The sequence below is a fragment of the Symphalangus syndactylus genome, chromosome 1, assembly GCF_028878055.3.
Source record: "Symphalangus syndactylus isolate Jambi chromosome 1, NHGRI_mSymSyn1-v2.1_pri, whole genome shotgun sequence".
Taxonomy (NCBI): domain Eukaryota; kingdom Metazoa; phylum Chordata; class Mammalia; order Primates; family Hylobatidae; genus Symphalangus; species Symphalangus syndactylus.
The window spans coordinates 78573774-78599717 of record NC_072423.2 but is presented as its reverse complement, the minus strand read 5'-3'; the positions used below and the strand labels follow the sequence as shown (position 1 = coordinate 78599717).

Genomic DNA, 25944 nt, shown 5'->3' with positions numbered 1-25944 from the left:
TGTCCCTGAGACAGCACTAACCGGTCCATGGCTGGGTCCAGGTCCTGCCTGGACTGATTGGCAAAGAGTTCACTGAGAGTGTGGAAGGCATCTATACTGAAGTGGATGGCCTGGTCCAGCTCCAAGGCCTGACTGAGGCTGAAGAACTGGCAGCCTTCTGATGCTCTTTCTTAAAGCCTGTCACCACTCATTGGCTGTGAAGTCGAGCTGAGTGCCCTGTTGTCCATCTTCTTGGTGAAGCACTTGAAGCCGTCAATCTTGCTCTCCCACTCCTAAAGGTTGAGTGTCACCCTGGGAGTGGGCTCAGGGCCAGGAAGAATCTGGCACTCACCATCTCATCCTTCTCAGCCTTCCTCTTGCCCTGTCTCCAGGCTGTCTCTTCAGTGCTGGTGGGGCACATCAGGAAGTGACAAAAAATGTGGCACTGTGCCTGCACCCAGAAGCTGGCTGTGTGGCTCATCTACCAGATTGGGCCCTTTCTGCCTTTGAACATAGATCCCACTTCACCATAGATGCCTTCCACACTGTCAGTGAGCTCTTTGCCAATCAGCCCAGGCAGGACCTGGACCCAGTCATGGACCTGTTAGTGCTGTCTCAGGGACACCAGGCCAACATCCTGGACATCATCCACATACCCAAGGAAGCTCTTACCAGAGTCCTCCTCAAGATGGCCTGTGGTCTGCCTCTTGGCACCCGAGAAGCCTACAGTGCTGTAGGAGCCCCGATGCATGGACTGGAGCCCCAAAGGCAGCGCACACCCTGTTCCTGAGCCTGCTGCTCATTTCCTCTATGTGGCTCCATTTGCAGCACATTTGTTGCACCGAGGCCTGTGCATGCCAGGCAAAGCCAAGCTGGCTCAAAGAGCAACCAGCCACCTCTGCAAGGGTGTGCCAGGAGCCGGTGGACCAGCCACCAATGTCACTCCCTGCCAGTCAGGGTAAATCAGTTCTTCTGCCCTGGAGGTAGAGCCCCAGCGCCATCTGCTTTTCCTCAGGCCTCCACTCCATCAGCTGTCAGGTGGTGGTCACTCAGGCTGTGGGAACCTGGCCATCCCTGTTTCCTTGAGTGGGGGAGGTTGGTGGCTGCTCCACCTGCTCCTGGCACACGCTTGCAGAGGTGGCTGGTTGCTCTTTGAGCCAGCTTGGTCTTGCCTGGCATGCACAGGCCCCAGGTACTGAGAAGCTGCTCTGAGTGAGCTTGTCTTGGGCCAAATTCTAAGTCTGGCCAGGGCCACAGAAGGCCGAGTCCCCTGGGTGGTAATCCTGGCTGCTGCAGGGAGGCCCATGGTGCCCCTCCCCTCCCAGGGCTCAGGATGAGGTCCGACTGGGATGGGACCTTTTGGGTATGGGACTTTTGCCGCAGGAGGGGGCCTCTGTCACACAGGTTGGGTGAGAAGATGCATGGCATGCTGCTGGCCGCCAGGGCTGTTGGGATGCACGTTCACCCTTCCCTCCAGGGACCTCAAAGTGACCAGCTTCCCCTTTAAGAATGACTTCCCAAGGCTCAGGAGCCATCTGGGGCTGTAGGGCAGCTGGCCGCATGCTACCCTGGCTTCTTCCATGTTGTGCTGGTCACTAGCCACCAAGGGGTTCAGATGCAGGCACAATGCAGGACGGTTGTCTCTGGACCTGTGTCTTGGTTATCATGGAGCGGATTGGGCCTGGTGACAGGGCCCTGATCGGGTTGTCCTGGGTGGTCACGGAGGTGATCAGAAAAGATGCAGAATGGAATTGCTGCGAGGATGAATGAAATGACTGTCAGCACAGAACAGGCACCCGGTGAGTGTTCAGGGATTACCCTCAGTAGCTGCCCAGAGGCCAAAACCACCCACCCGAGAGTGACTGTCCCCAAGCCAGGAGGAAGAGAAGAGAGAAGGTCCCACTCACCTGAGTCTGATCAGTGAGCTGTGTTGAGATGTGCCTCTCATCTAGAAAATGGTCCTTCACGCAGAGCTACTCACAGACACTGCTGTGTGTCTCTAACTGCTCCACAACACAGAGGCGATGGGCACTCAGCAACAGTGACATTGTGGGGTGACACAACCCACCACAACGGGAGCCTGCTTGGGTCAACAGGGCCCAGAGTCAGTGTCCTCTATCCCCTGAACTGACATGTGTGTATGTAATGTGTTTGTGTATGCATGTGTGCATGTGTGCCTGTGTGTGTGTGTGTATGTGTGTGTTTGTCTTGCTTCTCTGGACAGGCCTAGCTTCTCCACTCATGGGTGCACCCAGGTCCTCATCACTGTCACCTTAGAGCATTCGAGCCTCTATAGGTGCTCCCCAATCTCTGCCCTCCCCACCCATGGTGGTCCTGGGGATGCAGACAGAGGGGCACTGCATAATGCTGAGAGGGCTGGCACCCTCTCTAGGTGGAACACAGGTCATTTGTAAAGTTGTAGGTCTTGCCAAGCAGTATTGGATTCAACACATCTTCTCACTTTCTCTTTCCAGCCACCCTCCAGGGTGCCCTGACTCACCCTCCCTGCAGATGGAGGCAAGGAGGCTCCACAGACAAACCCCCTGCCTGAGGTCACACAGTGGCCAGCAGGCCAGGTACTGACCAACCGCCCGTGACCAGGTTCCCAGTGATAAGGTCCCTAATGACCACTCCTCCATTGACCAGGTCCCACTGATCAAGTCCCCACTGACCATGTCTTCCTAACCAGGCCCGCACTTCATAGGCCTCATGGGCCAGACCCCACTGACCAATTTTCCACTGACCTGGTCCCCACTGACAAGACCGGGTTCCCACTGACAAGACCACAATTTACCAGGTTGCTGCTCACCCGACCCCCCACTGAACAATTCCCCATGGATGAGTCCCCAGCTGACTGAGCCCCCTCTGACCAGGCCCTCTCTGACCAGGCTCCAAGCCACTAAGGCCCCACACTGACCAGGCCCCTGGTATACCGTATAGGCCCCACCAACCAGTTTTTCATTGTTTACGTTCCAACCAATCAGGCCCCACTAATAAGGCCACCACTGACTAGGTCCCCCCACTGACCAGGCTTCCAATGACTAGGTCACCAGGTCCCCACTGATGAGGCCTTTACTGAGGAGGCCACCACTAACCAGGCCGCTGCTGATCAGGTCCCAACTGACCAGGTCCTGATGACCAGGTCATCTCTGACCATGGTCCACTGACCAGGCCCCTGAGCGACGAGGCTCAAAGTCTCATTACAATGTCCCCCTCAGCTCACAGACCCTGCCTCCCTGCATGCGTGCCCAGAGGTCAGGCCCTGGGGTTTTTTGGGGACTTGGCCTTTCCTCCAAGACACAGGGAGAGACAGTTGGCCTCAGGCTCCAGGTTCCGAGCTCCACACTCACCCCAAAGGCCCTCTGCACCCATCTCAAAGGAGACAGTGAGGTGGCCTGGCACTGCCTGGACACGCCATCTACCCTATTCCTGAGTGTCAGAGTGTGAGGAAGGGAGGGGCATTTGGCAGATGAGACACCCTGTGCTGTTGGGTCTCCCAGGGCCCTTCTCACAGAGCCCCAATCTAAAGACACAGCACAGAGGCTACAGGAAGACTAATCCAGAACCTCTGAGGCTGAGCCAGGGACCACATGAGGACTGTCCCCAGACAGCCAGAAGGCCCTATGCTAGTTTCTTGGTACCTCAGTGGATGCGGCAGCGGTTCTTCTGTTGGGGACCAGTGAGTACACGCTGGGGAGGGCTCGCCTGTGCTTCCTCAGTGGCTCCACCTCTGCTTCTAAAAAAAATTACTCATTCCAGGGCTAGGGCAGAGAAAATACAAGAAGAGCTTAGAACATCTTCTGCCAGAAAGTAAAAAAGTGCTGACAGAGTAATGGAGACAAATCAAAAAGACATAAAGTCAGCTTGGAATGTCTACCACTGGCCTAATCTTGGGGAATTGGAGCATCAGAATCATGAGCTTCCCTTCTCCCTTATTTATTGATTTTATTTCTCCATGTAGAACAAAGAAGACAGTAAGAAAATAATCATCTGGCAACCATCATAGTAATAATTGTTCAAACACAAGTCATCCAATTCATGAAATGCTAAATCTAGTGGGTTCTGAGGAGTAACCAGATATTTACAGAGCCTCAAAGTATCTCCATACAAAATACGGTTGAAGTACAAAAAGAAAATCATAACATTAGCATGGACAAACCTGGCAGGTACTCCTTAAGTCTCCTAAGTAATAAAAACTGTAAAATGCAAATAAGCCTTCGATGACCTTTACTAACCTTTACTAAAGTATCAATGATGACTTGGTTGTTTAAACAGCTGACATTTGGGCAATTTGAATATGTCAAACTCAATAATACTGGTTTTCATTTGCAAGATCCACTTAAAACTTAAGAAGGCTAAAAAACATCATTTAAAATACCCTATAAATTATCATCATACATATGATACAAAAATATCCTACTTCAGTAAATATTGTAATGTTACATATTTTATGAGAAACAATTAAAATGTGTAAATAGCCCAGTAATAAAGTTTTATAATCTTTTAAATCATACAGTTTTTCCTTAAGACTTTATGGTTAAATATTCTCTTCATTAGTTGTGGCTTACCAGTGGATTCCAGAGAAGAAAGTAGATGGGAGCAAGTGTCCAACACAGCAACAGCTGGAAGGAAAAATAAAGAATTATGTTCTTTACCTAAAACACTTCAGTTAACTAAGTGTGAGTTTAAAAACTAAAGAGTTGAGAACTTTATCAGAGTTAATAAGAATGAGAAATATGTATGTACATTTACAATACAAAATTACTATTTAATAATTTACACATGGCATTAATTCTAATTATGTTTAAATATCAGAGCTTTTTCATTCTTCATTTGTGTAATCAACAGCCACGTGCTAAGGTACTAGAACGAGCACTGGAATTATAAGATGAAGATGGTATGGTCCACCTCTCAACAGTCATATGCTATAACCTAAAAAAACAGACAGGCAGGCAATGTCCATACAGAGTCATAGATACCATGACAGGTATACAGCAGGGCACTACTGGAACACATGGAAGGGACATCTACCCACTTTTATGTCAATATCATGGGCTTTCTGGTGGAGGAGATAACATAGGTTGATACCTGAAGGACAAGGAAAAGCTTCCCAGATAGAGGGAAGAGGCGAAGGCAAAGAGCCTGAGGTGAGGAAGAGCCCTGCAGAGTTCCACTCCATCCAGTTTGGTGCTAGAGCAAAGGGCAGAGGGCAGTAAGTGGCGAGAGAAAAGGCTGAGTAACTTGACAAGAATCACATTGACGTGGGTGTTTTTATTTCATGGTGAAAAATTTGGAACTTTTCCTGAGAACAAGTGTAAGCCAATGACACGGTAAATGACAGGAGATTTAAAATGTCACCTGTCAAGTGACTCCTTATGAAGGGTTATTGCTCAGCTAAGTATTTCTGAATGAGTCTTAGGTCTGTTGGCCTTCAGTCTCTACCAAAACCCTGAGAACTTGATGATGCCTTTGTTTTCTGAGAATCGTTTCAGTGTGCTGGCTGGCAGTTCCATGAGGATGGCAAAACTTAAGAAAGTGTAGAGCCAGTGAAAAAGAGATGCACAAACTTCTTGGGAATTTTTTAAGCTATGGAACATGATGAATTTATGGTGCATAAGTACAGTCTTCTCTGTGAAAATTTTTGTTTTCACATCTTTCATTAGATGTGTGTAAGAAAAAAAATACTTGATGTAGTATCTATTAACCCAAGAATGAAAAGGAATGCCATTTGCTATTTACACTTTATTTCTAAAATAAACCTAAATTTAATTAATAAATTTTGGCAACGTACTTCTCTTTGTTTCTCTAATTATTTGTTCTACACAGTCCGGCTCCATCTAAAATAAGTAAAAATAATAATAATGTTTAAGTTAAACAACAAATGTTATCATGAAAATAATGTATCACTTACAAAATGTGGCCTTTAGTATTTTTAGTGACTAGACATAACTTGAAGTTTGCTTAAATAGAAAAATAATCACATAAATAAAGTAAAATTTCTACTTATTTTAAGTTTAGATAACAGAGGATGTATATGTGTAATGCTGTTTAGAGTAATCTGACAAAAATGCAGTTAATATTGATCTATTGCATATACATGATTTTAGAAAGTTAGTGTTTTATTAGTACAAAGGTTAAACAATGGCCAGGCATGGTGGCTCATACCTGTAATCCCAGCACTTGGGGAGGCCAAAGCAGGCAGATCACAAGGTCAGGAGATCGTGACCATCCTGGCCAAAAAGGGGAAACCCCATCTCTACTAAAAATACAAAAATTAGCTGGGTGTGGTGATGCGCACCTGTAGTCCCAGCTACTTGGGATACTAAGGCAGGAGAATTGCTTGAAGCCAGGAGGTGGAGGTTGCAGTAAGCCAAGATTGCACCACTGCACTCCAGGCTGGTGACAGAGTGAGACCCTGTCTAAAAAAAAAAAAAAAAAAAAAAAAAGATTAAGTAATTAAAGCCATCTTTTGCAATGAATGCATTGCTTTGAAATTCTTAGAAAACTCTGCCCTTTATAAAAGTTTAATCCATTTTTTACTTCAATAAATTTTATCTTAAAAATAAATTTCTATTCTCTACTTATAGTAAACTTTTTTTTTTTCTAGTTTGTATTCTAAATTAACATGGTACCTCTGTAGGTTTCTTCCAAAGGCATATTGAGGGATGCCGAGGTTTGCAGTACAATTGAACCCATCACACAGGTAGTGAACATAGGACCCAATAAGTAGTTTTTCAACCCTGGCCCACTCTGTCCTTCCCCATTCTTATTTCCCAGTGTCTATTATTCCCATGTTTATGACAATGTGCACCCAGTGTGTAGCTCCCACATGAGTGAAAACATGAGATATTTGGTTTCTGTTTCTGCGTTGGTTTGCTTAGGAAAGTGGATTCCAGCTGTATCCATATTGCTGCAAATGACGTGATTTTGTTCTTTTTATGGCTGCATAGTATTCCTTGGTATATATGGAATTTTCCAATCTACCTTGGATTTTCAATCTACCTTGGATGCACCTGGATTGACTCCATGTCTTTGCTATTGTGAATAGTGCTGCAATGAACATACATGTGTATGCATCTTTTTGTTACAATGATTTATTGTCCTTTCGGTATACCCCTAGTATAGTAATGGGGTTGCTGCATCCAATAGTCATTCTTAGTTCTTAATTTCCAAACTGCTCTCCATAGCAGCTGAATTAATTTACATTGCCACAAATGGTGTGTGGTCCCTTTTCTCCACAGCCTCCCCAACATCTTTTTTTTTTTTTTTAACAAAAGTCATTCTGACTGGTGTGAAATGGTATCTCACTGATGTTTTGTTTGGCATTTTTCTGATGATTAGCAATGGTAAGCATTTGTTAATGTTTGTTGGCCACTTACATGTGTTATTTTGAGAAGTGTCTGTTCATGTCCTTTGCCCATTTTTAATGGTGTTATTTATTTTTTGCTTGTTGATTTGTTTAGGTCTCTTATGGATTCTGGATAATAGGATAATAGGCATTTGCTATATCCACAGTTTGTGAATATTTTCTTCCATTCTTTAGGCTGTCTGTTTAATCCCGTGATAGTTTCTCATGCTGTGCAGAAGCTATTTAGCTAAATTAGATCACACTTGTCAATTTTTGTTATTCTTGCAATTGCTTTTGAGGACTTAGCCATAAATTAATTGACAAATATATGTCCAGAAGAGTATTTCTTGGTTTTCTTCCAGGATTTTTATAGTCAGAAGATGTACTCTTACGTAAGAAAAGCACAAACTTTTTTTTTTTTTTTAGACGGAGTCTCCATCACCCAGGCTACAGTGCAGTGGTATGATCTTGGCTTACTGCAACCTCTGTCTCCTGGGTTCAAGTGATTCTCCTGCCTCAGCCTCCTGAGTATCTGAGATTACACATGCCTGCCAATACACCTTGCTAATTTTTGTACTTTTACTAGAGACAAGGTTTCATCATGTTGGCCAGGCTGGTCTCAAACTCCTGACCTCAGGTGATTCACCTGCCTCAGCCTCCCCAAATTTTGGGATTACAAGTGTGAGCCACCATGCCTGGCCAAGCACAAAGCTTTTAACATAAAAATGGAAATGAACATTTTAGTGTTTTAATTCATAAAATGCAATTATTTCGGATTCTACTAAATAATAAACATCCATATGTGGTAAAGTGTTTGGATGCCAATCATTCAGTTGTGATTATGGGTGGGAAGAGTTGAGATGGTGCAAATAAACTTTTTTTAAATTTTTTATTTTCAAGACGGAGTCTTGCCCTGTCACCCAGGCTGGAGTGCAGTGGTGCAATCTCAGCTCCTGCAACCTCCGTCTCCCAGGTTCAAGCAATTCTCTGCCTCAGCCTTCCTAGTAGCTGGGATTACAGGTGCCTGCCACCACACCCGGCTAATTTTTTTTTTTGTACTTTTAGTAGAGATAGGGTTTCACCATCTTGGTCACGCTGGTCTTGAACTCCTGACCTCATGACACACCTGCCTCAGCCTCCCAAAGTGCTGGGATTACAGGCATGAGCCACCGCACCTGGCCAGTGCAAAGAAACTTTAAAAGTGACATGGGCCAGGTGCGGTGGCTCATGCCTGTAATCCCAGCACTTTGAGAGGCTGAGGCAGGCAGATCACAAGGTCAGGAGTGCGAGAAGAGCCTGGCCAATATGGTGAAACCTTGTCTCTACTAAAAATACAAACATTAGCTGGGTGTAATGGTGTGTGCTTGTAGTCTCAGCTACTCAGGAGGCTGAGGCAGGAGAATCACTTGGACCCAGGAGGTGGAGGTTGCAGTGAGTGGAGATGGCACCACGACACTCCAGCCTGGGCGACAGAGTGAGACACTGCCTCAAAATAAAGAAAAAAAATGTGGTATGAACCACAGCTAAACTACAATCAATTAGAGAGTGAGCCAAAGCATCTCAAAGTATATCATCAGTTATCAGGCAATAACATGCAATTTCTAAAACCTAACTTAAATGCAGCTTTTAAAGACATTTGAAATGTGTCAGTTTAGTCACATTTATTGAATAAAGTTAGCAAATGGATATCTCTTGAAAATGAGAGCTCCAGGGAATTAAAAAATGTAAAGTTCCCATATCCTTTCTGTGTTAACACAGCTAATTATGATCTTTACTTAACATGCAAAAGTCAACAGAACAACTCAGTATTTCACCAAATTAAAAACAAGAATTGTGCTAGAGAAATGAAACCCTAAAGAGAAACGGTCATATAACTAACCTCAGTCAAGTAGTTCTTGCAGTTATTTGAAGTCTGAGGGTTTGAAGTAGGAATTCTTATGGGCATTTGGGGAATATATTTTCTGTTGAGTCCTATACTAGTAAGATTTTCAACACAAGGTGTCTCTGGGCCTCGCCTTGTAGGAAGAGTGCTGAGAAAATATTTCACCCTCTTTCTCCATAAGGAGCCTTGGTGCTGATCATCGCTATTTTCTTATTCACTCTGTAAAGATAGCAAAGACGAATGCTTACTATTTCATTTTTCCTTAAATGATTCTTAATGACTTGCAGTTTTTAAAAACTTGCCCTGAGAGTAAACCAAATTACCCACTAAACAGTGTTTTCACACCGAAGATGTGTGAGAGCATACCTGTTGTAAGGAATCATAATTTTAAAATCGTTCTAAAGAAGCACCTTTGTTTCTAAGGTGATTTCTACTGAACAAGCAGTTCAAACAAAGTAGACAGGGAAGAGAAATGGCTATCAGTGATGTATGGCTCAACAGGTAAAACTTGCTGCCTTCTAAAATTGCTCTACTTGTGAGATTCTGAAGATTCCATTAGAAATACTTGTATTTAAAGGGTAATAATGTGGGAAAATGAATATGTTGATTTGCTTGATTATAAGAACCACTTCATTAGAAACAATTATATCAAAACATCATGTTGTACTCCTTAATATAGGTTAAGAAAACTAAAATGAATAAAAAAAAATCTAGGAATACTTGTGTTTAGTAAATCAGTTTTAGATTTCACGCTTGTACATTTCACCCATTATCTAGGACCAATTAAACATTTGGCACTGAGGAATAATTCAGAGCAACAACTCCTAGGGGAGAACTAGATTGTTTGGTTGGTGATCAAAAAGAACTAAAACATCTCTGAAGGCAATTAGCCCCCAGCACTGTGACCAAGGCCCTGGAGGTGGGACATGTTCTTTCTGCCTTCCACATACCCCTTCAGGCTGAACAAGGTGTTATTTTTTAACTGCTTTGTGAATTACACTTCTTTAAATTCCTGTGATAATTATTCCCTATTTCACAAGGATGCCTTTCTGTAACATCTTGAATACGTTACTCAAATAGTCTTTCTTGAGGCACCGTCTGGTGATAATACTAAAGATCACAATCAAAAATGATTGTGTCCAGAGTAGCAGTATCACTTTGCATTTAGGTTGTGATCTACCGAAAAATAAATTAAAATCATTAATATTTCTATCTAGGGAAATTCTGATAAGTAATTTTATAACAGGATCACTTCACTAATTATAAAGCTTCAAAAATAGTGAAAAAAACTAACAGATCAGGTTAATTACATGAGACTTTTCAGGGGAAAAAGCGATAAAAAAGCAAAAAAAAAGAGAGGAGAGACAAAAACTATCTTTGACTAACATTTTAAAGGTAAGATTATTTACTAACATTATTTTTCTTTTTTTTAAACAATTATTTTTAATTTTTGTGAGTACATAACAGATGTATATATTTACAGGGTACATGAGATCTTTGATAAAGAAATGCAGAGTGTAATAATCACATAATGGAAAATGGGGTATCCATCCCCTCAAGTATTTATGCTTTGTGTTACAAACAATCAAATTATAGTCTTTTATTTATTTTTATTTCTTTTTCACTATATTTTAAGTTTTAGGGTACATGTGCACAATGTGCAGGTTTGTTACATATGTATCCATGTGCCATGTTGGTGTGCTGCACCCATTAACTCATCATTTAGCATTAGTTATATCTCCTAATGCTGTCCCTCCCCCCTCCCCCCACCCCACAACAGTCCCTGGAGTGTGATGTTCCCCTTCCTGTGTCCAAGAGTTCTCATTGTTCAATTCCCATCTATGAGTGAGAACATGCGGTGTTTGGTTTTTCTCCTTGTGATAGTTTACTGAGAATGATGGTTTCCAGTTTCATCCATGTCCCTACAAAGGACATGAACTCATCATTTTTTATGGCTGCATAGTATTCTATGGTGTATATGTGCCACATTTTCTTAATCCAGTCTGTCGTTGTTGGACATTTGGGTTGGTTCCAAGTCTTTGCTATTGTGAATAGTGCTGCAATAAACATACATGTGCATGTGTCTTTACAGCAGCATGATTTATAGTCCTTTGGATATATACCAAGTAATGGGATGGCTGGGTCAAATGGTATTTCTAGTTCTAGATCCCTGAGGAATCACCACACTGACTTCCACAATGGTTGAACTAGTTTACAGTCCAACCAACAGTGTAGAAGTGTTCCTATTTCTCCACATCCTCTCCAGCACCTGTTGTTTCCTGACTTTTTGATGATGGCCATTCTAACTGGCATGAGATGGTATCTCATTGTGGTTTTGATTTGCATTTCTCTGATGGCCAGTGATGATGAGCATTTTTTCATGTGTTTTTTGGCTGCATAAATGTCTTCTTTTGAGAAGTGTCTGTTCATGTCCTTTGCCCACTTTTTGATGGGGTTGTTTTTTTCTTGTAAATTTGTTTGAGTTCATTGTAGATTCTGGATATTAGCCCTTTGTCAGATGAGTAGGTAGCGAAAATTTTCTCCCATTTTGTAGGTTGCCTGTTCCTTCTCATGGTAGTTTCTTTTGCTGTGCAGAAGCTCTTTAGTTTAAGTAGATCCTGTTTGTCAGTTTTGGCTTTTGTTGCCATTGCTTTTGTTGTTTTAGACATGAAGTCCTTGCACATGCCTATGTCCTGAATGGTATTGCCTAGGTTTTCTTCTAGGGTATTTATGGTTTTAGGTCTAACATTTAAGTCTTTAATCCATCTTGAATTAATTTTTGTATAAGGTGTAAGGAAGGGATCCAGTTTCAGCCTTCTACATATGGCTAGCCAGGTTTCCTAGCAACATTTATTAAATAGGGAATCCTTTTCCCATTGCTTGTTTTTGTCAGGTTTGTCAAAGATCAGATAGTTGTAGATATGTGGCATTATTTCTGAGGGCTCTGTTCTGTTCCATTTATCTACGTCTCTGTTGTGGTATCAGTACCATGCTGTTTTGGTTACTGTAGCCTTGTAGTATAGTTTGAAGTCAGGTAGCATGATGCCTCCAGCTTTGTTCTTTTGGCTTTCAATTGACTTGGCGATGCTGGCTCTTTTTTGGTTCCATATGAACTTTAAAGTAGTTTTTTCCAATTCTGTGAAGAAAGTCATTGGTAGCTTGATGGGGATGGCATTGAATCTATAAATTACCTTGGGCAGTATGGCCATTTTCACGATATTGATTCTTCCAACCCATGAGCATGGAATGTTCTTCCATTTGTTTGCATCCTCTTTTATTTCATTGAGCAGTGGTTTGTAGTTCTCCTTGAAGAGTCCTTCACATCCCTTGTAAGTTGGATTCCTAGGTATTTTATTCTCTTTGAAGCAATTGTGAATGGGAGTTCACTCATGATTTGGCTCTCTGTTTGTCTGTGATTGGTGTACAAGAATGTTTGTGATTTTTGTACATTGATTTTGTATCCTGAGACTTTGCTGAAGTTGCTTATCAGCTTAAGGAGATTTGGGGCTGAGACAATGGGGTTTTCTACATATACAATCATATCATCTGCAAACAGGGACAACTTGACTTCCTCTTTTCCTAATTGAATACCCTTTATTTCCTTCTCCTGTCTGATTGCCCTGGCCAGAACTTCTAGCACTATGTTGAATAGGAGTGGTGAGGGAGGGCATCCCTGTCTTGTGCCAGTTTTCAAAGGGAATGCTTCCAGTTTTTGCCCATTCAGAATGAAATTGGTTGTGGGGTTGTCATAGATAGCTCTTATTATTTTGAGATACGTCCCATCAATACCTAATTTATTGAGAGTTTTAGCATGAAGGGTTGTTGAATTTTGTCAAAGGCCTTTTCTGCATCTATTGAGATAATCATGTGGTTTTTGTCTTTGGCTCTGTTTATATGCTGGATTACATTTATTGATTTGCGTATGTTGAACCAGCCTTGCATCCCAGGGATGAAGCCCACTTGATCATGGTGGATAAGGTTTTTGATGTGCTGCTGGATTTGGTTTGCCAGTATTTTATTGAGGATTTTTGCATCAATGTTCATCAAGGATATTGGTCTGAAATTCTCTTTTTTGGTTGTGTCTCTGCCGGGCTTTGGTATCAGGATGATGCTGGCCTCATAAAATGTGTTAGGGAGGATTCCTTCTTTTTCTATCGATTGGAATACTTTCAGAAGGAATGGTACCAGTTCCTCCTTGTACCTCTGGTAGAATTCAGCTGTGAATCCATCAGGTCCTGGACTCTTTTTGGTTGGTAAGCTATTGATTATTGCCACAATTTCAGAGCCTGTTATTGGTCTATTCAGAGATTCAACTTCTTCCTGGTTTCATCTTCGGAGTGTGTATTTTTCAAGGAATTTATCCATTTCTTCTAGATTTTCTAGTTTATTTGCATAGAGGTGTTTGTAGTATTCTCTGATGGCAGATTGTATTTCTGTGGGATTGGTGGTGATAACCCCTTTATCATTTTATATTGCATCTATTTGATTCTTCTCTCTTTTCTTCTTTATTAGTCTTGCTAGTGGTCTATCAGTTTTGTTGATCTTTTCAAAAAACCAGCTCCTGGATTCATTAATTTTTTGAAGGGCTTTTTGTGTCTCTATTTCCTTCAGTTCTGCTCTGATTTTAGTTATTTCTAGCCTTCTGCTAGCTTTTGAATGTTTTTGCTCTTGCTTTTCTAGTTCTTTTAATTGTGATGTTAGGGTGTCAATTTTGGATCTTTCCTGCTTTCTCTTGTGGGCAGTTAGTGCTATAAATTTCCCTCTACACACTGCTTTGAATGTGTCCCAGAGATTCTGGTATGTTGTGTCTTTGTTCTTGTTGATTTCAAAGAACATCTTTATTTCTGCCTTCATTTCGTTATGTACCCAGTAGTCATTCAGGAGCAGGTTGTTCAGTTTCCATGTAGTTGAGTGGTTTTGAGTGAGTTTCTTGATCCTGAGTTCTAGTTTGATTGCACTGTGGTCTGAGAGACAGTTTGTTATAATTTCTGTTCTTTTACATTTGCTGAGGAGAGCTTTACTTCCAACTATGTGGTCAATTTTGGAATAGGTGCTGAAAAAAATGTATATTCTGTTGATTTGGGGTGGAGAGTTCTGTAGATGTCTATTAGGTCAGCTTGGTGCAGAGCTGAGTTCAATTCCTGGATATCCTTGTTAACTTTCTGTCTCATTGATCTGTCTAATGTTGACAGTGGGGTGTTAAAATCTCCTATTATTATTGTGTGGGAGTTTCAGTCCCTTTGTAGGTCACTAAGGACTTGCTTTATGAATCTGGGTGCTCCTGTGTTGGGTTCATATATATTTAGGATAGTTAGTTAGCTCTTCTTGTTGAACTGATCCCTTTACCGTTACGTAATGACCTTCTTTGTCTCTTTTGATCTTTGTCGGTTTAAAGTCTATTTTATCAGAGACTAGGATTGCAACCCCTGCCTTTTTTTGTTTTCCATTTGCTTGATAGATCTTCCTCCATCCCTTTATTTTGAGTCTATGTGTGTCTCTGCACTTGAGATGGGTTTCCTGAATACAGCACACTGATGGGTCTTGACTCCTTATCCAATTTGCAGTCTGTGCCTTTTAATTGGAGGATTTAGCCCATTTACATTTAAGGTTAACATCGTTATGTGTGGATTTGATCCTGTCATTATGATGTTAGTTGGTTGTTTTGCTCGTTAGTTGATGCAGTTTCTTCCTAGCCTTGATGGTCTTTACAATTTGGCATGTTTTTGCAGGGGCTGGTACCGGTTGTTCCTTTCCATGTTTAGTGCTTCCTTCAGCAGCTCTTTTAGGGCAGGCCTGGTGGTGACAAAATCACTCAGCGTTTGCTTGTCTGTAAAGTATTTTATTTCTCCTTCACTTATGAAGCTTAGTTTGGCTGGATATGAAATTCTGGGTTGAAAATTCTTTCCTTTAAGAATGTTGAATATCGGCCCCCATTCTCTTCTGGCTTGTAGAGTTTCTGCCCAGAGATCAGCTGTTAGTCTGATGGGCTTCCCTTTGTGGGTAACCCGACCTTTCTCTCTGGCCACCCTTAACATTTTTTCCTTCATTTCAACTTTGGTGAATCTGACAATTATGTGTCTTGGAGTTGCTCTTCTTGAGGAGTATCTTTGTGGTGTTCTCTGTATTTCCTGAATCTGAATGTTGGCCTGCCTTGCTAGATTGGGGAAGTTCTCCTGGATAATATCTTGCAGAGTGTTTTCCAACTTGGTTCCATTCTCCCCATCATTTTCAGGTACACCAATCAGACGTAGGTTTGGTCTTTTCACATAGTCCCATATTTCTTGGAGGCTTTGTTCATTTCTTTTTATTCTTTTTTCTCTAACTTCTCTTCTCACTTCATTTCATTCATTTCATCTTCCATCGCTGATACCCTTTCTTCCAGTTGATTGCATCGGCTATCGAGGCTTCTGCAATCTTCATGTAGTTCTCAAAACTTGGCTTTCAGCTCCATCAGCTGCTTTAAGCCCTTCTCTGCATTGGTTATCTTAGTTACACATTCATCTTTTTTTTTTTCAAAGTTTTTAACTTCTTTGCCATTGGTTTGAATTTCCTCCCATAGCTCAGAGTAGCTTGATCATCTGAAGCCTTCTTCTCTCAACTTGTCAAAGTCATTCTCCATCCAGCTTTGTTCCATTGCTGGTAAGGAACTGCACTCCTTTGGAGGAGGAGTGGTGCTCTGCTTTTTAGAGTTTCCAGTTTTTCTGCTCTGTTTTTTCCCCATCTTTGTGGTTTTATCTACTTTTGATCTTTGATGATGGCGATGTAAAGATGGGTTTTTGGTGTGGGTGTCCTTTCTGTTTGTTAGTTTTCCTTCTACCAGACAGGACCCTCAGCTGCAGGTCTGTTTGAGTTTGCTAGAGGTCCACTCCCGACCCTGTTTTGCTGGGTGTCAGCAGCGGTGGCTGCAGAAGAGTGGATTTTCGTGGACCGCAAATTCAGCTGTCTGATTGTTCCTTTGGAAGTTTTGTCTCAGAAGAGTACCTGGCCGAGTGAGGTGTCAGTCTGTCCCTACTGGGGGGTGCCTCCCAGTTAGGCTGCTCAGGGGGTCAGGGACCCACTTTAGGAGGCAGTCTGCCCGTTCTCAGATCTCCAGCTGCGTGCTGGGAGAACCACTACTGTCTTCAAAGCGGTCAGATAGGGACATTTAAGTCTGCAGAGGTTCCTGCTGTCTTTTTGTTTGTCTGTGCCCTGCCTCCAGAGGTGGAGCCTACAGAGGCAGGCAGGTCTCCTTGAGCTGTAGTGGGCTCCACCCAGTTCGAGCTTCCTGGCTGCTTTGTTTACCTAAGCAAGCCTAGGCAATGGCTGGGCACCCCTCCCCCAGCCTCACTGCCGCCTTATAGTTTGACCTCAGACTGCTGTGCTAGCAATCAGTGAGAGTCCGTGGGCATAGGACCCTCTGACGCAGGTGCAGGACACAATCTCCTGGCATGCCGTTTTCCAAGCCCATTGGAAAAGTGCCGTATTAGGGTGGGAGTAACCCGATTTTCCAGGTTCCATCTGTTACCCCTTTCTTTGACTAGGAAAGGGAACTCCCTGACCCCTTGCACTTCGCGAGTGAGGCAATGCCTCACCCTGCTTCGGCTCATGCATGGTGCGCTGCACCGGCTGTCCTGCACCCACTGTTTGGCACTCCCTAGTGAGATGAACCCGGTACCTCAGATGGAAATGCAGAAATCACCCGTCTTCTGCCTCGCTCACACTGGGAGCTGTAGCCTGGAGCTGTTCCTATTCGGCCATCTTGTCTCCACCTCTACTAACATTATTTTTCAAAATTACATTGTCAAATTAGCATTCCCTTCCTACTAATATCCTGAAGCCATCTCACTAAAAATTATGCTTTTGAAACAAATTAATGAGCTTAATTCATTTTCTATGAGTGTATGTTTTGACTTACTTCATTAATTCTTTTGACATGGAATTGTTAGCTTTCAGGGCTGCTGCAAAGGCTTCCTTATATTCTTCTAACTCAGTTGTAACCTCTTCATAAGCAGTTTTCATTTTGTAGAATTTACATTCCATATCTTTAAGTGTGAGTTCCTTCTTATTTAGTGAAGCCATATTATCCTTGTTTGACTTCTCTAATTGTTTTTTATATCGTGCTTGTTCCTAAAACAAAGGAAAAGAATATACTTTTAAAACAATTATAACCTAATTATTATATGTTTGTTGCCTTTCATTTTGAGTCAGTGATTCAAAGAGCATTTTTTAATATGTTAAAAAAGAGGCTGAAGATTAAAATATTTCAGCAATATCAAAACTAATAACTGAATTCAGAATTAAATCTGATTTATAAAAATTTGAAATCATAATTATGTTAGTATTAACGTAATCTGGTCACATAAAAAGTAATAGAATCCATTCATAATTTAAAAAGTGATCAATGAACAATGTAGCTTAAGACCAATTCAAAAGTATCACGTAATTTCTAAATCACAATTTTTTCCTATGCCAATTGATCTTAATCATCAAATGACTCCATAATGAGAATCATTACTCTGAAAGATTGATTTTGTTATAATAATAATGGAAATTTAAATATTTAAAAGAAAAAACAGATGTCACTTTTTTCTAGAACTCTACAAAGCAGATTGCTATAAGAGAGGCAGAGGAAATCCTATATATATATATATCCAAAATATAATTTGCAGTCAAATAAATGAAAGCACATTACAGGTAAACTTACCTGATTTAAACAACTAACCTGTAAATGGATTTCTTCTAATTTTTCTACTGCCTGCATTGCCCTTTCATCTAGCTCTGATTTATATTCTTGTAGTTTACTAAGTTCTACCGTACTGTTTTCCACATGTGTCTTCAGATTTAATATTTCTTCTTCCAACATCTTTTTATCCTCCTCAAGTTTTTCACATTCTTGTTGTACTTTTTTCATAGATAATAACTCCTGTTGAAGAACTTGATTGTCTTTAGCCAAATTGACACATTTTGAAGATACAGCTTCCTTCTCTGCCATAAGATCATCAAACTGCATGAATAAAATAGTATAGCTTGATAATGAAGTAGGCTGAGAATAATCTAATACAAAACCAACAGCAAATTTTGAAATGCATTTACTTGCAATAAAATGTTATCTGTAATGCAGCGGATTCTTCAAATGTGAACCCTTAAATTACTCAGAATTTTAAGAACAAAGTTAAAGCTACCATGAGTCATAAAAATATATTCTTTACTATCATCATCTTTGCCACAGAACTTTTGTACTTCATCTTACTATTATTTTTTTGATAATTCATTTTTGTTCCTCCTTAAATGGCACAAAGTTATCTCCTAGTAAAAAGTGTCTAACCCTCTTCCCTCATTATCATTCCCCACAGTACGTCAAAAAAAGTTTCAGAGATATCATATTGAGTTATTTAGGCCAAAGTCAAAAAATGGCTCTAGGAATAAGACTTTGAAAATAATATTACACTCTATACTAGGCATGGTGGCTCACGCCTGTAATCCTAGCACTTTAAAAAGCTGTGGCAGAAAGATCACTTGAGGCCAGGAATTTGAGATCAGCCAGAGCAACATAGTGAGACCCCCATCTCTACAAAAAAATTTTTTTTTAAATTAGCCGGGCATGGTGGCTCATGCCTGTAGACACAGCTAGTTGGGAGACTGAGGCAAAAGGATGGCTTGTACCCAGAGTTCAGGGCTGCAGTGAATTATTATCACTGCCCTTCTGCCTGGATGACAAACAAAGACCCTATCTCAAAATAACACAAAATAATGAATCCTATAATTAAGGATTCTGATGCCATAAGCCTTTCCTTAAACTGCAAATGTTTCATGCTAACTTGAATTGCATTTTAAGAAGTAATGATTCTTGGGGTAAAGGCCATAGAATACGGCACCCAGAAATAAATCCACATATTTCCAGCCAACTGATTTTGGACGAACATGCCAAGAACATACACTGGGGAAAGGACAGCCTCTTCAAATGAATGGCACTGGGGAAACTAAATATCCATATGCAGAAGAATGATACTAGCTTCCTGTGTAACACCATATAACAACATAAACCCAGAATCGATTGAAGACTGAAATGTAAGGCCCAAAATTATCAAACTACTGTAAGTAAACATAGGGAAAATGCTTGATGACATTAGTCTGCACAAAGATTTTTATGGGTAAGACATCAGAAGCATAGGCAAAAAACAAATGATAGACAAATGGTACTACATTAAGCTAAAGAGCTCCTGTCCAGCAAACAACTGAGTGAAGAGAAAACCTGTAGAATGGGAGAAAATATTGTCAAGCTATTCATCTAATAAGGGACTAATATACAAAATATACAAAAAAAAACAACTTCACAGTAAAAAAAAAATCTGAGTTTAAAATTGGGCAAAATATCTAACTATACTTTTTTTTAGAAAAAGAAATACAAATAGCCAATAAATAAATTTTAAAATGCTCAGTATCACTAATCCTCAGGGAAATACAAATCAAATCTACAATGTGACATAATCTTGCTTCAATTTGAATAAACTGTTGTCATTGAAAAGACAAAAAAAATAACAAATGCTGGTGAGTCTCCAGAGAACAGTAAACTCTTACATGCTGTTGGTGGGAAGGTAAATTAGTGCAGCCACTATAGAGAACAACATGAGGTTTTCTCAAAAAACTAATAATGGGACTGCCGAGGGATCCAGCAACCCCACTACTGGGTATTCAGGCAATAGAAAAGAAAACAATAGATCAAAAGGATGCCTGTCCTCATATGTTTACTGTAGCACTATTCACAACAGTTTATGTATGGAATCAACCTACATGTCCATCACCAAATGAATGGACGAAAAACTGTGGCACACATACACAATGGAATACTATTCACCATATAAAGGAATTAAATCCTGTTATTCGTGGCCACGTGGATCAGTCTGAGGGATCTGAGGGATGTTATGTTAAGTGCAGACACAGAAAGATAAATACTGCACATTCTTACTCATGTGTGGGAGCTAAAGGAAAATTGAGGGCTGGGCAATATGGCTGATGCCTGTAATTTCCTAGCACTTTGTAAGACCAAGGCAGGAGAATCATTTCAGGCCAAAAGTTCCAGAGCACCCTGGGCAACATAGGGAGATATCTCTACAAAGTCAAAAATCAGACAGGTGCAATGGGGCATGCCCATAATCCCAGCTGCTCAGGAGGCTGAGGTGTGAGGATCACATGAGCCCAAGAGTTTGAGGCTGCAGTGAACTATGATCAAACCACTGTCTCCAGTCTTGGTGATTACAGTTGCCCAGACTACACTAGCAAGACCCTGTCTCTTAACAACAACAACAAAAAAAGCTCATAGAAGTAGGGGAAGGGAGGCTGGTTAACGGATACAGAATTACAATTAGATAAGAGGAATGAGTTCTGGTGTTCTGTGGCATTGTAGGGTGAATATGGTTAACTATGATTTATTGTATATTTTTAAAAAGCCAGAAGATTTTGAATGTTCACAATTCAAAGAAATGAAAAATGGTTGAAGTAGTAAATGTGCTAGTTAGCTTGATCATTACACACTATATATGTGTATAAAAATATCACTCTATACCCCATAATTATGTATATATGTGTCAATTAAAACAAAAGAGAAGCTACATTCAACCCATTTAAAAAACAGAATATGGGCCAGCCTTACTGACTTCCTTCTAATGAGTAGAATGTAGTAAAAGGGATACCATGTGGCTTCCCTATCTCAGACTGTTTTCCCTTGGAACCCAGCCCCAATTGTGAGAGACATCAGGCCACAAAGAGAGCCTGAAAGTGCCTGTGTCAGTGTTCATGCTGCCTGTCCCAACCAAGTTTACAGTCGATGGCCAGCACCAACCATCAAACACGTGGGTGAGCAAAGCTTCAGAGGATTCCATTTCCCCAACTGAGCAGCTGTTCCTAGGGAAGCTGAAGGGAGCAGAGACAAGCTGTCCTGGCCAAGTTTTTCCCAAACCACAGGTTCATGAACAAAATAAATGTTTTTCTTTCAAGCCACAAGACTCTGGGTAATTGTTAGAAAAATAAGTTTTAAAAAGAGACAACAGGAAACATAACTCATGCAGCAGAAAAGAGTCTCCTTTAAAGTAGGATCTAATAAATGTTGAGATTTATTTATTGATGTCAAACATTATTGAGAAGCAGCAGATAACCAGGAGAGAGACATAAGCTGCTGAGGAGGAACTTCTCCTAAAACCCCTTCAATTATGAACTCTGATAACAAGGCAAGGGTGTCTCCTTACAATTTCCCCTCAAGTTAGGAAATAAGACTGGGAAGCAAGAAGACGTATGATTTGTAAAACAACTAGAAGTACTTGGTTACATAGCCAAAATCAGACATTTACCTGATTTCAATTAACTAAAATTCTAAAAGAAGCAGCTTTGAGTATTTATTAATCAACCTAGTATTCAATTTTCATTTTCTTTTCTAAATGAGGAAATAAGGAGAACATTATGGAATGATTTTTAGTCTTCACAGAAGTAAAATAAACATATTGTGTTTTGAGTGTTAGACATCAGATGCAATTTCTCCTTTACCTTACTCCAAGCTTGTTTGTATGGAGAAGTTAAGACCACCCCATCTCTATGTTTTGCCACAATGCTTCTCTATAGCACACAACTTGGCTCTGAAATTTTGAAAGTCAAAATACTAATCTACTATGTGTCTCTGATAAATTGCCTGAACATTACCTGATTTTGAAGTGCTGCACTTCTAAGACTTTTTCTTGGAATGAGTTAAACTTTTTATTCCAAGAATCCTCTACTGAGCTAGAAAGCAGAGCTGTGCATCTTTGTTTCAGTAAAAGGAGGTCAATACAGGGAACTGTGGTTTCTGAGAATGCAAGATCTGCACCAAGAAAAGGATTAGCCACAGTGCTACCCAAGAGAACCAGCTGCCAGGTGGAAAGAGGGTCTGTGAACTGCAAGATGATGGCTTCACTTGATTTCCACAGAGGAAAGCTGGCGGCTCAGACTTAAACTTTTCCTCCCTAGATGGTAAACATCTATGGAAGGTTCTATGAATTATAATGAGTTAGTAAAACATAATGCACTAAATATTAGACTATGTCAGCAGATCCTGTGACCAAAACTTACTGAAAATATAACTATAGCGGGAGGCAATGGAAAAGAGACTAAAGGTTTGAATGGAGAAAAAAAGAAATTAAGTGTGTCTTGTAAGCCTGGCTTCCCATCATGTCTTAGAGTAAGTAAGGTATAAGCTGGCCAGAGACTCCTTTGTGACACAAAAGGTGAAGTTAAAGATATTCCACTAAATTTAATTTTTATTATGACATAAGACAACTGGTAATATGCAACATGATTGAAAAAAACTTCTCATTAAATTCGATTTGGCCTTGACATAAGAATAGACATAAACAAGCTAAGAATTGATAATCTAAAAATAAACCTGCACATTGACAATCAATTGATTTTATACAAGGTTAACAAAAGAACAAAATGGGAAAAGAATAGTCTTTTCAACAAACGGTGCTGGGACAACTGGGTATCCATATGCAAAAAATAAAGTTCGACCAAATATCTTATTTAAAAATTAACTCAAAATAAAACAGTTAACTGTAACAGCTAAAACTATTAAACCCTCAGAAGAAAACACTGCCATAAATCTTAGTGACTGCATTTGGCAATGTTTTCTTAGCTATGACTCCAAAGGAAAAATGGATTCAATGGACTTCAAAATTGAAAACTTCTGTGCCTGAGAAGACAGTATCAAGAAGTGAAAAGGCAAGATGCCAAGTAGAAGAAAGTATTTGAAAAGTGTATATCTGATAGGGGACTTACATATATAGGAAACATAAATAACTCTTGCAATTAATAAATAACAAGATAACCCAATTTTTAAAAATGGGCAAAGATTTTGAATAGATATATCTGCAAAGAAGATATAAAGATGGAGAAGCACATTAATAGATGCTTAATGTAATTAGTCATTAGGAAAATGTAAATCAAAACCACATGTGGTATCACTTCACACCACAGGATAAAATCTTTGCTCAAGAAAAAAGAGTAATTCTTAGGAAAAATGTAAAGAAATTAAAACCCTGATCTAATGCTGCTGGGAATGTAAAGTGATGCAGCCACTTTGGAAAACAAACGGGCAGCTCCTTAAAAGGTTAAGCATGAAGTTACCCTATGACCCAGAAATTCCACTCACAAGTATATACTCCAGAAAAATAAAAACATACGCAAGCACAAAAACTCATCCATAAATGTTTACAGCAGCGTTATTAACAGGAGTCAAAAAGTGGAAAGAACCAGAACGTCTATCATATTTGGGTGGGAAAGAACCCAAAGGTCCATCACCTGGCGAATGGATAAATAAAATGTTTGATGTATCCATACAATGGAATATTACTCAGCAATAAGAAGAAATTAAGTACAGATACTGTATTAGGAGGAGACAGCAAAATGCCTAGGCAGATACCAAAGGGTCCCCAGAGAATCTCCAACCAGCCCCACAAGTGTTTACACCAGATGTTATGTGCAGATAAGGGAACCTGGACTTGTCTTGCCTGGACATGCCTGCAGCAGACCAGAGGCCCACATGCACTGGGGGGATGGGGTGGAGTCACCAGGAATTCACGCCTTATGCAAGGGAGGAGCCAGGCCGCTTCAGCTCATGTGCTCCTGGTATTCAATTGTGAGGTGGAAACCTGTTTGCAGGACCCCTCTCTTTGCTGAGGGCTTTCCTTTCACATAATAAATTCCGTCCTCCTCAATGTGTCTGCATGCTTAATTTTTCCTGGTCATGAGAGAAGAACCCAGATGTAGCTGAACTAAGGAGCAAAAACCCGGCATCAATACCTGCTACAGCACAGATGCAACATGAAAAATTATGCTAAGTGAAATAAGCCAGTCACAGCAGATCACTTGCTTTTCATTTCAGAGATTTATAGGCAAATCTATACAAAGAAGGTGGGTGGTTCCCTAGGGCTGAGGGAGGAAGGGAAAACTAGTGAAGATGGCTAAATAATGTGGGGTTTGTTTTCAGGATGATGAAAATGTTCTAAAATTGATTGTAACGATGACTGCATAACTCTCTGAAAATACTAAAGTCAATGACTTGTATATTTTAAATGAGGGAATTGCATGGTGTGTTCATTATTTCTCAATAAACCTGTTACCAAGCCCCCCCAAATTAATTTGGTGCTAGTGATCTGGAGACAGGTACTGCTTGGTTTCAGATCACTGGCCAGAGTTCAGGACATAAGAGAATCAATAGCATGTCCTTTTTATAGAAAAAAAAAGATTTATATTTTAAAAACTATCCTTTTCATTAGTATCAAGTCTGTAAAATTAAATGAAAAATCTTTCTTTCACCGCTTAAAGCACTGAGAGATTTACATTGAAGAATAAGACCTTGTTTTCTTTGGCCCCAATTTCTATCTAAAGAGTCTGGGAATCACATGCTTCAAACCATCAAATCTCATCAGATGGGTCTTATTAACTTATAATGTGGCTTACTTTCTAACCTGATTCTGGTACAGCATCTCAGAGAGAAGAAGCTGAAGGAAATCAAAATATTTAACCCCAAAACATTTTTTGGCATATTTTGAAATGGCTGCTGCAGGGCCAAGAGATTGAAATGGCCCTCATTAATGAAGCCCAATCTCTCCCCTTCTAGGTCTTCCCAGATCTGGGGAAGGTTAACTAAGAGCCTGATGAATTTAAAGTCTGAAAAGATATATTTATCCTCTATTTTCTCAACATATTTTGGCAGAATTTGGGTTTTTCCGTTATTAACATTTTCCCAAATTATGTGATTTTTTAATCCCAAAACTGAATTAAAATTACCATATGTTGGAATATAAATTATTCTATTATAAAGATACATGCATTTGTATGTTCATTGCAGCACTATTCACAATAGCAAAGACATAGAATCAATGCAGATGTCCATCAGTGATAGACGGGATAAAGAAAATGTGGTATATACACACCATGGAATACTATGGAGCCATAAAAATGAATGAGATCATGCTCTTTGAAGGGACATGGATGAACTCAAAGCTGTTATCCTCAGCAAACTAATGCAGCAACCAAAAAACAAACACTACATCTTCTCACTTGTAAGTGGGAGCTGAACAATGAGAGCACATGGACTCAGGGAGAGGAACAACAAACACTGGGGCCTGTTGGGGTCAGGAAGCAGAGCATCAAGATCAATAGCTAATGCCTGTGGGGCTTAATATCTAGATGATGGATTGATAGGTGCAGCAAACTATCATGGCACACGTTTACCTATGCAACAAACCTGCACCTCTCGCACATGTAATCTAGACCTTAAGATAAAATAAATTTTAAAAAATTACCTTATGTTTTAGCTTCTTAATCAGAACATCCATTTTCAGTTGATCTGTTTTTAAGTCTCCATGGCAACCGAAGTCTTCATTTCCAAATACATTTAACATATTTATTGTCATTTCCAGGAGTTTCTTATATCTGCAGAAATGTACAGAATTAGTAAGTCAAGTATTTTTAAGAGTAAATATTTAATAATTGTTTAAACAGATATTATGTTATGGCATATCAAAGAAACACATCTATAAACCATGATCCTTTCAGTTTCAACTGAGCATAGTTTGGAAGCATTCTATATGAAATTATAATCTTAGATAAGTAATATGAAGAACAATTTTATGGCATATATGGCAGGTAAAGTGATATTATAACCATACAGTTTTTTGTTGTTTTTTTTTTTTTTGAGATGGAATTTCACTCTTGTTGCCCAGGTTGA

General features: G+C 40.3%; 1 pseudogene; it reads right to left on the bottom strand.

The window, feature by feature from the left end:
- Nucleotides 1-1461: 1461 nt before the first annotated feature.
- Nucleotides 1462-25944, bottom strand: part of LOC129460728 (ankyrin repeat domain-containing protein 18A-like) — a 68239-nt pseudogene continuing 43756 nt past the window's right edge.